This window comes from Trachypithecus francoisi, unplaced genomic scaffold (assembly GCF_009764315.1).
Source record: "Trachypithecus francoisi isolate TF-2019V2 unplaced genomic scaffold, Tfra_2.0 Lachesis_group19, whole genome shotgun sequence".
NCBI classification, from domain to species: domain Eukaryota; kingdom Metazoa; phylum Chordata; class Mammalia; order Primates; family Cercopithecidae; genus Trachypithecus; species Trachypithecus francoisi.
In genome coordinates this window covers 20,561,788-20,575,351 of record NW_022681464.1, presented here as the reverse complement: position 1 = coordinate 20,575,351, position 13,564 = coordinate 20,561,788, and positions in this window count along the sequence as shown.

Sequence of the window (13,564 nt, the reverse complement as noted above, 5' to 3'; positions counted from 1 at the left end):
GGACATTTCTAAACAATGTGGCAACATTCTGATGGAGATAACTGCAGGATACTATAAAAGCACAAAGAAAGGGAGGTCCTGGGAGAGACTGGGATTGGAGTTGATGGAGAAAGCTGGTGTTGACACATTTGAGACTGAGGTACCAGTGTGCGATGTTGTTTAGATTTGCTGGATTAAAGGACAGCAGGATAAGTGGCTGAGGACGAGGCTGAAGAGGCAAACAGCAGCCTAGTTTTAAAGCATTTGACAGGCCAAGTAAAGGGCTATGAACTAAGGTTTTAAGCAGAAACTTGAGTTAGTGGCATGTGCACATCTGCAATTCAGGTAGGGCTCTCTGATAGTAACATGAAGGATAGATTTGAAGGGAGGCAAAACTCAAGACAGGGTGACCAGCCCTGAAGCTGTTGCAAAGATCCAGGTTGCAGCTGGTGAAGGTCTGAACTAGCACAGAGGGGACGAGAATGGGGGCAGATTCTGGAAACACTTGGGAGGCTGGTGCTTGCTTACATGGAAGACTGACAGATGATTGGGTATATAATGTGTCATTCAGGGAAGTTAGACAACAGAGTATGTTTGACAATGGCTTATGTGGACATTTGAGGGGAGTTTTGGGTAGACTGGATCAGAAGCTGAATGGGATGCTATCATCAATAACTCTGCACATAATTGGACATTTTGTGTGATCATGTGAAAATAAATATCAAATCTGAATGCTTCCCTTATATAGGTATATAAAGGTCTCTATGACTTTTATGAACCATTTCTAAGGCAATCACTCTACAATGACATTATAGAGACATTTATTTCTCAACTTTGTACTCTTCTTCACCACCCCCTTCATCCCAGCATATTTGCTCTCCACCTGGGTAGAAGCTTTTAGGGGCATGGATCTGTGTCTGTCTAAACACATAACCCTTGTTTTCTTTGACCAGAGGTGCATGAAGCAGATATATTATATACAGCTGCCATGTTTCTATAGGATAAGGAATTAGAAAGTTAAAAAATTTAGGTTGGCTCAAGCATGGTGGCTCATGCCTGTAATCACAGCACTTTGGGAGGTCAAGGTGGGAGGATTGCCTGAGCCCAGGAGTTCGAGACCAGCCTGAACAACATGGCAAAAACCTGTGTCCACAAAAAAAAATACAAAAATTAGCTGGGCATAATGGCATGCACCTTTAGTCTCAGTTTCTTGGGAGGCTGAGATGGGAGAATCACTTGAGCCCAGGAAGTCAAGGCTGCAGTGAGCCACGATCACTCCATTGCACTCCAACTTGGGCAACAGAATGAGACTTTGTCTCAAAAAAAAAGAAAAAAGAAAGAAAGAAACTTAGGTTTATAAACACTGCATGTTCTCACTTATAAGTGAGAGCTAAACATTGAGTACACATAGACACAAAGAGGGGAATGATAGACACTAGGGTCTACATGAGTGGGAGGAGCGGGGGGATTCAAAAACTACCCACTATGCCTATTACCTGGGTGATGAAATAATATGTACACCAAACCCCCATGTAATTTATCTGTATAACAAGCCTCCACATGTACTCCTGAAACTGGAATAAAAAATTAACAAAAGTAAAAACTTTAAAATTAAAAAAAAAAAATTTAGATTTAGCAGTAAAAAGCAATTTGCCTACAATGGAACTATGGTTTCCAAGCAAGTGGTGGATGGGGTGTATGTGTAGGAGTCCAAGTGTGGGTACACACTTGTCAACCTGAAATAATAAAAGGGTCAGAATCCAGTTTTAAAGAGTTTATTCAAGCAAAAAGCTGGGAATAACCATTCTGGGACACACAGACTCCAGAGAAATGGGATCAGTGTTCCAAAGTTAAAAGTTAAATCTTGCTAATATAGGAAGAAGACAAAGAAATTTATCAGGATTACAACATTTTCTATAGAAGGCTGGCTTAATAGTTTCAGCAAATTAATTAGTTCCAGTTTGTTTTCTTTTCCATACAGCTTGTTTTCTTTATAGTTGATTTTCATTTCCTTTCCAATTTAAAAGAGTGTATTTAACATTCTATCTTAAGGCAATGTGATAGTCAAGAAGTCTGTGTGTGAGAAAGGTAAGAGAAAGGTGAATCTATCATAAAGGCCAACAGTGGAGAGGGAAGGGGTCTTCCCTTTGGCCATATGTAACATTTTACAAAACAATGCAGGTAAGGGAAAAGGCTTCATCTGTAATCAGATAAACAGAAGGTTATATCTCCCTAGTTTATAGGTGCCTATCATGTAACTCAGGATCAGTAATAACATTCCTCCAAGTCCTAAAATAATTTAGAGTTCCAGCAGCTTAGATTTCAAATGACTTTTTTTCCACAGAGTGAACAGATATGAGAGTTTGTGTGAGGGAACTAGGGGAGCTATCTCTCCCTTGGTGGAAGACGTGAATAAAGTATCAAGCTGGGAAAACAGTTAAGGAAGTGTATTAGTCTGTGTTCACGCTGTTGATAAAGACATACCTGAGACTGGCAATTTACAAAAGAAAGAGGTTTAGTTGGACTTATGGTTCCACATGACTGGGGAGGCCTCACAATCATGGCAGAAGGCAAAGAGAAGCAAGTCCTATCTTACGTGGATGGCGGCAGGTAAGAAAAAAGAGAGCTTATGCAGAGAAACTCCTGTTTTTAAAACCATCAGATCTGATGAGACCCATTCCCTACCAGGAGAACAGCACGTGAAAGACCCGCCCCCATGCTTCAGTCATCTCCCACCGGGTTCCTCCCACAACACGTGGGGATTATGGGAGCTACAAAATGAGATTTGGGTGGGGACACAAAGCCAAACCATATCAGGAAGTATCCCAAACTGAGTTCATCTTCTCTCCCCTTCACCCTCAATAGGCCAAATTCCTTGCTTTGATAGTGAAACTGCTGTTAGCTCTATGTTCCAGGCAGTAAGTCTTAGGAGTCATCTTAGACATTTTTCTTCCCCTTGTTTATGAAATCCAATGTGGTCCTAAAGTCAACAGAGAAACCTAGGTTCACTCCCCAACTCTGCCACAAGCTACTGTGGGTTAAGTCCTAAAATTCTCTAATCCTCATTTCCTGATTATAAAATTGGGATCATAATAAGATTATTATGATATGAAATAATATGAAGATGAAATAATGTAGATAAACCTCCCCAGGTGATCCCGATGGGCACCTGTATTAGTTTCCTTTGGCCACTGCAACAAATTATCACAAATCTGGTGACTTAAAACAACAGAAATATATTTCCTCACAGTTCTAAAAGACAGAAGTCAGAAACCCATTTCACTGGGCTTAAAGTGTCAGCATGCAGGGCAGTCCTCCTTCTGGAGGCTCTAGAGGAGAATTCATTCCTTTCTTCCTCCAGCATTTTTTGGCTGCCAGCATTCCTTGGCTTCTGGCTGCATCACTCCAATCTTGAAGGCCAACATCTTTAAATCTCCCTCTACCTCCTTTTCATAAGGATGCACATGGTTGCATTTAGGGCCCACCCAGATAATCCAGAATAATCTATCACAAGACCCTTAATTTAAATACATCTGCAAAGTCTCTTTTTCCAAATGAGGTAACATTGGTAAATGTGATGTAAACATTTGTAAATGTTCCAGGAATTAGGACTTGATACCGTTTGGGGCCATTTTTTAACCTACCACAGCAGTCAAGGGGGAGAGTCTCCCTATTTGCTAAAGAATTGTCTCAAAAAAAAAAAAAAAAAACTTTGAGAAGACAAGCATTTGAGAGGAATTTTAACCCATGATCTGTGGCTCTTTGTGTACGCAATGTGGTAACCACTAGACACCTGTGGCTAATTACATTTAAGTTTTAATTAATTAAAATTAGAAATTCAGTTCCTCAGTCACACTTGTCACAGTTCAAATGCTCACTAGCCTCATGTGGCTAGTGGTTCCCATAATGGACAGCACACGTATAGAACATTTTCATCAGCACAGAAAGTTCTAACAGACATTGCTGGATACCTCTCAAAATATGTGTTTCTAGGTGCATGTGTGCATTTTTCTTGGGGCAGGGTCTAACAGAAGACACAAGCTATAAATCTTGACAATGACCAGTCTGTTGACGGGTTCTATTTAGCCCATTGCTTTAAAATTGAATTGGTTGTTAACTTTTAAGTTTTGATTTAGGACATTAAAAAGAAAAACAAAATACAAGGCTAGAAAATCACTTGGGCCCAGAAGGTTGAGACCAGCTTGGGGAACATAGGGGGACCCCCCTCATCTCTACAAAAAATTAAAAAATTAACCAAGGGTGGTGGCACGTGCCTGTAGTCCCAGCTACTCAGGAGGCTGAGATGGGAGAATCACTTGATGTAATTAGTCCTGCTAGCTTCTGCTAGCTTAGTCAAAGCTTTGTCATCTGAGTTAGACTGTGTGAAGGTGGCAGTGGTGCAGGTCTCCCTATGGACTAGATGCCCCAATCTTGCCTCCCCCTTGATAATGCAGTAAGGACCCCCTATCTTATGACACAGGGCAGGAGGGAAGACGGACAGCTCTACAGGACCCACGTCATGTGCAGTCCCCACCAACTGAGCCTTTTCATTCTCCACCAAGGTGGTGACAGTGTTAAACCTGCTGGAAGGACAGGTCACCTCTTAGTGGAGACATCCCCTTTGCTGGCAACTGTCTTCTCAGCCCACGACAACAGCCTCTGCTTCTCTTGCTTTGTCTCTGGTCTGTACTTGTGGGCCAGCCCAAGCAGTTAAGGAGCTCGCTGGCAGTCTGAAGTCTGGGTAAAGTGGTTAATCACAGGAGGCATCTTCTGCTGCTCATAGGGTATAGCCCTTTGCCGCTGCAATCAGATATAGCTGGGCCATTTGACAAAGCAAGTGAGGTCCCTTTGGGGCTGAATGTCCTGTCCAATGCCAAAATTCTTAGGCCTTTTCCCAAACAAGGGATTTACCACCTTCTTAGCCTCCTGCTTCTTTGAGACAGCAGGGGTTGGGGCCATCTTCTTCCCCTTGGCCTTCTTTTCCTTTGGCATCTTGGGCAGCTGGAGGAGAAAGAAAGGAAAGGGAATTCTCTCCTCCATCTTCTGAACACCACTGACTGTTCCTCTTGTTCTGCAACTTCACGTATTATTAGTGTTCTCCACTGTTCTGCCTTTAGTTCCTGCACTTTTCATGCTGTAGGCTCTCTGTGGCTACCTTATCTATAGCCACCTGTGAGTCTTCAACTACCATATCTAAAGTAATTAGTTCCAACCTGTATCTTGAGCCTGACCTTTTTTTTTGAATCTCTTCTCCATAGAGTTGACTGCTACTAAACATAACTGCTTGTTTCCTGGCACCCTACACTGATCATGAATTATTCCTCCCTTTCCCTCTACCTGCCTCTTTTCTCCTGTATCTTCTATCTTCTGGACTAGCACTGCCATTCACCCATTCTCTCCAACAGAAATTTGGGATCTTCTATGATGTGTCTATTTCACTCATGTACATGTTAGGCAGGGTCTGCGTCTCATTTATCCTTGTGTTGTCTATGCCTATACTCCATAAAAACATAATAAAAAAAAGGAGAGGAACAAATTGATAAAAGAATCAGTTTGCTTATAGCAATGGGCTTATGAGAGTGGACTGGAAACAAGAAGATGTGAAGTTTGATTCATATTCATAATGGGAGCCCAGGGTAACATAGGAAGGAAATGAAGGATGAGGTCAAAATATTACATCTGAAATTTAACAAAGATGATTCAGACAGATTTAAAGGCATAGTTACCAGAGAAGACAGATAATCCATGAGGAAGATTTACTTTGGAATAAAAAGCACAATGGGGCCAGGTGCAGTGGCTCATGCCTGTAATCCCAGAACTCTGGGAGGCTGAGGAGGGAGGATCACCTGAAGTCAGGAGTTCGAGACCAGCCTGGCCAACATGGTGAAACCCTATCTCTACTAAAAATAAATAAATAAATAAATAAAAACTAGCTGGGCGTGGTGGTGAATGCCTGTGATCCCAGTTACTCGGGAGGCTGAGGCAGGAGAATTGGTTGAACCTGGGAGGCAGAGGTTACAGTGAGCGGAGATCACGCCACTGCACTTCAGCCTGGGTGATAGAGCAAGACTCCATCTCCACAAAAAAAGAAAAAAAAAAAAGCATAATGGCTTCATGACAAATTTGAATGTAAAGAGATGAAGAGAATGCATCTCATGCAATACTAAAAATACATGTCAGGGAAGACAGTAAAGCATGCTGAGAAAGAGACATGTGTTGGAGCTTCAGGGTCTGCTATCACACTGGATGCTTAGCACACTGCCCCGTATGAAGTCTTGCTCCCCACCTCTCTTCCAAGGCATGGGGCTCCATGTTTTCATCTTCAAGTTGGTTCTCCACAGACTGGAACTAAATATTTAGTGATATGTGAGGTGATTCCTCTATGAGTTTCCTCCCTAGGAAATTCATACTGTAACTACCATAAAGTTGGTGGCTTGAAACAACAGGGATTTATTATCACATGGTTCTGGAGGTTAGAAATCTGAAATGAAGGTGTTGGTAAGGCCATACCCTCAGCGAAGGCTCCAAGGAGGATATGATTCCTGCTGGTTGCCAGCAGTCTTTGACATTCCCCAACACATGGCCTTCTTCCCTCTGTGTCTGAGTGTGGTTCCATGTATCATCTTTTTAAAAGACATCAGTCGTTGGCTTTAGGACCCACCTAACAGTCAAGTATGACCTCATCTTAATTAATTACATCTGCAAAAAATGTATATTTCCAATACGGTCACATTCTGAGGTTCTAGGTGGACATAAATTTTGGGGGTATTCAACCCAGCACACTGCCTTTGCCAGCTAGTAATTTGTTGAAATTCGCCCTTCTGTGACTGCTATGTAACATGAAATGGGTCTTTTAAATCTATTTCCTTAAGGCAGAGAATGAAGGAAAGGGGCCTAAGAAAGGCAACAAGTCCTGGATGGAAGGTGGATTATGACACCTGGGAAAGTAATATCCGTGATGGCTGGAGAGACTCAAACCACAAATTTGAATACAAGTCATTCTATCCAACTGCCTGATGCCTTTGGAATCTACCCCTTGGCCAAGGCCACGACAAAATATGGTAAACAGAATGTAAGGCTATGATGGGATGTATTTATAGCCACAGGAAAATATAGGGCTCTGCCTTGTGGAGGAGATGAAGTGGAAACGAATGTGGTCTATAAATAATCATCACTGGCTTAGTACATTCATAAAATTTCCCAGAATCAGGAAACTGGAATGAGAATAGGCAAACCGGAAGCAATGCACTGAGCAGTTGTTCTGCCTCCTTTCTTTTCTAGATGACAAAACTAAAGACCCCCACAGTGAAAATGCTTATCCCAATTTAGCCAGCTATTAAGTGGCAGAACCCAAACTGGATCTAATATCTCCTGACTGTATTCTTCCTATTTTATCTTGATACTCCTCAGGAAAATGATTAGAATAAAATAAAAACGTATTTCTTGAAAGTTCTGACAATTATTACCTAGCAAGAGGATTTGAGGAAATGGCATTTTTGAGGAAATGGTGAGAAATTTGCCTTTAATTCATTTGTGTGTGAGGGAGAGTTCATTTAATTTCTTAGTTTAATATTAAGTTGTAGAAACAGTGTTTGATAAACCAAATCACAGGGGGAAAAATAAAAAGCTCCTTAGCAGTAGGCGTGATGTTACAATTTGTCAGCAGGAGGCGCTAGAGAGACATTGCAGGAGGAAGGGCTTGCCTTCTGGGACTGGTGCGCACAGCTTCTCTACCTCTTGGGCAGTTTTGTAGCCGAGTGCCTCCAGTGAGACGCCTCCCAGTGAATGGCTGTCTCTTGGACTCTAGAGGAAAGACTTCTGGTAAGTTCTGAAGGGCAGATTTCAGGAAAGTTTCACTACCAGGGCAAAACAGTGGCTTTTCTGCTATCCAGTGAGCCAAGGCTATGCACCATAGAGGAGGTGCCTAACAATCAAGTGGACAAAATGACACTCTAGGTGAATGTAAGTCAGTCTTTTTCCCCAGTGCTTGCTCAACAGACTGTAAACAAAGTAACTACTGTGGCAGGGATGGAGGCTATGTATGGCTCAAAAACAGGGACCGCCCCCACTCACGAAAACTGACCTAGCGAACACCACCATGTGTATCTACTTTGTCAACAGCAGAGGCCAATACTAAGCCCTTCAAATGGTTCTCCACCATTTGCAGATTGATTACATTGGACCATTTTATTCACAGAAGAAACAGATTAATCCTCAGTGGAATAGACATATATTCTGAATATGGATTCACCTTCCCTGCCTGTTATGCTTCAGCTAGCCCTACTATCTATGTACTTACGAAATACCTTAGTCATCTTCTTGGTATTCTGCACAGCATTGTTTCTCATCAAGGAGCTCATTTCACAGCAAATGAAGGAGAGCAATGAGTTCATGTCTATGGAAGGAATCAATTGGTCTTACCACCCACATACTCCAACATCCAGAAGCAGCTGGCCTAACTGAAAGTTGGAATGACTTACTGAAGACTCAGTTATGGTGTCAGTTGGGAGATAGCGCCCCAAAACAATAGCGTTCTGCCTTACAGGGTATCATACATGCTTGGAATCTGAGATCATTATATGATGCTGTTTCTTCATAGCCAGATTACATGGATCTGGGCATCAAGGGGTAAAAGCGAGCATGACTCCTCTCACTTTTATACCCAATAACCCATTTGCAGAATTTTTCTTCCTCTTTCAGAGACTTTGAATTATGCTGGTTGGAAGTCATAGTCCCCAAGGGAGAGATTCTTCCACCAGCAGACACAATGTTTCAATTGAATTGGACCATTCAGGAAGGTGAAACTGCTTCCCAGACATATTAGACTTCTTATACCATTGGACCAACTGGAAAATAAAAAGGAGTTATTATAGGTGAGGTGCTTGATCATGGTTACCAAGAGGAACCTGGGTTGCTGCTACACTATAGGGGCAAGGACTGTGTCTGAAACTCAGGGAGTTATCCAGGTGTGCCCTTATACTTCTGTGGCCACTAGTAAAGGTTAATGGAAAACTACAGAAACCAAAAAAGTCAAGGTTAACAACTTAGATTCTCCAGGAATAAAGGTTTGGGTCACTATACTGGCTGGAGAACCCCAACAAGCTGTGTTTCTGGCTGAGGATGGAGGATGGGTGAACTAGGTAATGGAAGAAGGAAGAGACAGATATTCAGTTTCACAACAAATTACAAAACCAAGGACAGTAATAGCTTTGTGTATTTTCTGTTTGCTTATTATATACAATTTTTAATTTCATATTCTAACCATTTTCATCTTCTCTCTCCACATTGTCATTTTATATACAAATAGTTGAAACTTAACTTTACAATGTATTCTTTTGGTTACAGAATATTTAGTGGGACTATGACTGAATTCGAGGAGTAATTAATATAACCAATGATGAATACAATGACTGCCAGGACTGTGCATCTTTACATTTTGAGGAAATGGTGAGAAATTTGCCTTTAAAATAGATTGTTGTATTTTATTACAGAAGAAAATTAGAGTTGCTTTGTTGATGTACAGACGTGCTCAAAGATGTTAAGAAGGTTGCACATGTAAGTTGAGTAGTCAGAGTCCTATTCTCATTTGAATCTTTGCTTTTGCTCAAGCTATTCCATGAAGGAACCTTCAAAAAGTTCATGGAAAATGTGTATTATGAAAAACTATGTGTGGATTTCAAATTTTTTGCAAATAAATTCATACTAACTTGATATGACACATCTGAATGGAACCTAGTTTGAGGCACTAAGAAGGATAAGATATCAATTTGAAAAGATCCTCTGTTGGAGCAACATGAATTCTGCTAAAATTGAAGCAAGAACAAACATTGAATTTATGGTGATGCTTGCATGAAAGAACGGTGAAATCATTGACGCTTTACAAAAAGTTTGTGAGGACAATGTCCCCAAATAAATCAGAAGTTTACAAATGGATCAATCACTTTAAGAAGGACAAGATGATATTGAAGATGAAGCCTGCAGTGGCAGACCATCCACATCAATTTGCAAGGGAGAAAATAATCTTGTTTATGCCCTAGTTGAAAAGGACTGACAATTAACAGTACAAACAATAGCCAACACCATAGATGTCTCAAGTGGCTCAGCTTACACAATTCTGACGAAAAAAATAAAGTTGAGCAAACTTTCCACTCTATGAGTGCCAAAACCATTGTGCCCAGATCCACTGCAGACAAGAGCAGAGCTTTCAGTGGAAATTTTAAACAAATAAGATACAGATCCAGTAGCATTTCCTTGAAGAATTGTAACAGGAGATGAAACATGGCTTTACTAGTATGATTCTGAAGACAAAGTACCATCAAAGCAATGGCTACCAAGACGTGGAAGTGGTCCAGTCAAAGCAAAAGTGGACTGGTTAAGAGCAAAGGTTGTGACAACAGTTTTCTGGAATGCTCAAGGAATTTTGCTTGTTGACTTTCTGAAGGGTCAAAGAATGATAACACTGCTTATTATGAGGGTGGTTTGAGACAGCCAAAACTTTAGCAGAAAAACACCCAGAAATCTTCACCAGAGTTCTTCTTCACAATGACAATGTTGTTACTCATTCCTCTCATTAAACAAGGACAGTTTTGCAAAGGTTTCGATGGGAAATCATTAGACTTCATCCATCTTCCAGTCCTGATTGGGCTCATTCTGACTTTTTATTTTCTAATCTAAAAAATATCTGTGAAGGGCACCCATTTTTTTTTCTTCAGTTAATAGTGTAAAAAAGACTGCATTGACATGGTTAAATATCCAGGACCCTCAGTTCTTTAGGGATGGTCTTATCACTTACAAAAGTGTCTTGATCTTGGTGGAGCTTATGTTGAGAAATAAAGTTTTAATTTTTCAATTTTTATCTCTTAATTTTATTTTCCCACAAACTTGAAGTTCCCCATGTATGTACCTTAAATGACTCCTCCTGTCCTCTCAAATTTGAGACACGGTTTATTTTATCATGAAGTTTCTTCCAGTTGCCCTACCCTGCAGTGATTTCTTTCTCTGTGTCCTTGAAGGATTTGATAGTATCATAGATTTAGTACCTAATTATCTATTCTGAACATAATTATCCTTTAATTATTGGATGTATTATACTGCTCTCCATCCCCCGCCCCACCTGCCCCAGTCCACTAGACCCTAAGCTCTTTTAGGATGATGTCTCATTCCTTTTTGCACTGTCCATCAAAAACACACATACAGTGAGTCACTACTCAATGAATACTTCTTAAATAACTGTCCTTACCCACGTGCTGCACTGATCAATCTCCATCTCGCTCCGAAGTCAGTGTTTCAGCTAATACAGTGTTTTTCAACCTAATTTGACTAAAGAGCATCTTTGACATCAGTATCTAATTCCTCAAAACCACTTGGGACTAAAAAGATAATTTGTCAATTTTTCCTTGATATGTAAAAATGATTTACATAAAATATTTTGTTTTGAATTAACATATCACAAAATTCTTTAAAATTATATTCTACATTTGTAATATGACTTTTTTCCATTATTTGGAAATAATTAAGAAAGCAGAGTTAAAATACTATACTGTAGTTATTCAAAAAATTAAAATAGAATTATATGATCCAGCAATTCCACTTCTGGGTATATACCCAAATTAATTGAAAGCAGGGACTGAAAAAGATATTTGTACACCCATAATCATAACAGCATTATTCACAGTAGCCAAAAGGCGAAAGCAACACAAGTGTCCATCAGTAGATACATGGATAAACAAAATGTGGTATGCATTTTAATGGTATATTATTCAGTCTTAAAAAGGAAGGAAATTTTGACATGTGCTACAACATGGATGAGTCTTGAGGACATTATGCGAAGAGAAATAAGATAGTTACAAAAAAATACTATATGATTTCACTTATATGAGTTACCAGGATTAGTTAAATTTACAGAGCCAAAAAGTAGAATGGAGGCTACCAGGGGCTGGGGAAGGGGGAATAGGGAAATGGGTAGTAGCTGCAGTCAGATGATCCTGAAGCTGAAATCATCCGAAGACCTATCAACTCACATGTCTGGTGATGCATGTGATTGTATTTTGGACATGATGTGTCTGCATAGCTGGAGGCTATCCAGATGTCTCTCCATGCTGCGTTTCTATGTGGCCAGGTCGGGCTTCCTCAAAGTATGACAATGTGAGGGTCGTCAGACTTCTTACATGGCAGCTGGCTTCCCCTAGAGTCTACATTCCAAGAGACCCAGGGAGACGTTTCAAGGCGTCCTATGACCTAGCCTCAGGCAACCCAGAATATCACACTTTTGCTGTATTCTATTCCTCAAAGAAGTAACTAAAGTCAGCCCAGAGTCAAGGGGAGAAGAATTAGACTTCACCCCCTAAAGAGAGAAATGGCAAAAAAAATTTCAGCCACCTGTAATCTATTATAAGTGAGCTCATCTGATTGCAAAGTGCAATTATTACTTTCATTCCCATTTTATGTAATAACAGACTGCATAAGTCATATTGTGTATTCACTAACATACTGTATTACTGGAAAATGGACACCTTACATGTGACAAGACTTTTTGCCTAGGAAAAAAGAAAAACTAAAAAACTAACTTTTTGTGTTACTATAGAATTTCCATTTTTACCCATTTCTAGTTTTTTTTTTGTTTTTTTTTGAGACGGAGTCTCACTCTGTCGCCTAGGCTGGCATGCAGTGGCTCTCTGCTCACTGCAACCTCTGCCTCCCAGGTTCAAGTGATTCTCCTGCCTCAGCCTCCTGAGTATCTGGGATTACAGTCCTGCACCACCACGCCCAGCTAATTTTTGTACTTTTTAGTAGAGATGGGGTTTCACCATGTTGGTCATGCTGGTCTCGAACTCCTGACCTCAGGTGATCTGCTCATCTCGGCCTCCCAAAGTGCTTGGATTATAGGTGTGAGCCACCACACCCTGCCTACACCCGTTTCTAGTTTTTAATATAATTTCCTATTTCTTAACTTGAAGATTGTTTTACTTTTTTTCTCATACAAATGTTTTTGTTGAGATATAATTTACATACTGTAGTAAGCAGAAAAATGGTACTCCAAAGAAACACACATCCCAATCCCTGGAAGCTGTGAATGTGTTGTACTACATGGCAAAAGCGAATTAAGGTTACAGGTGAAATTAAGGTTGCCAAGTAGCTGACCTTGAAATAGATTATTCTGGGTTGTCTGGTTGGGCCCAGTGTAATCAAAAGGGTCCACATAAGTGAAAGAAAGGCAGAAGAATGGTCAGATTGATGTGAGAAGGACTCAATCTGCTATTGCTTCCTTGGAAGATGGAGGACGGGGCCATGAGCCAGGAATGCAGGCAGCTTCTAGAAGCTGGAAAAGCCAAGGAAACATTTCCCTAGTAAGCTCCAGAAAGGAATGCAACACTGCTGACACTTTGCTTTTAGCAAAATGAGACCATGACAGACTTCTGACCTCCAGAACTGGAATGTAATATATTTGTCTTGTTTTAAACCAGCCAGGTTGATATTTTGTTACAGCAGCAATAGGAAACATATACATGCCACAAAAATTCACCCTTTTGAAGTATATGATTCAACGGTTTTTAGTATAGTCACAAAGTTGTATAACTTCACCACT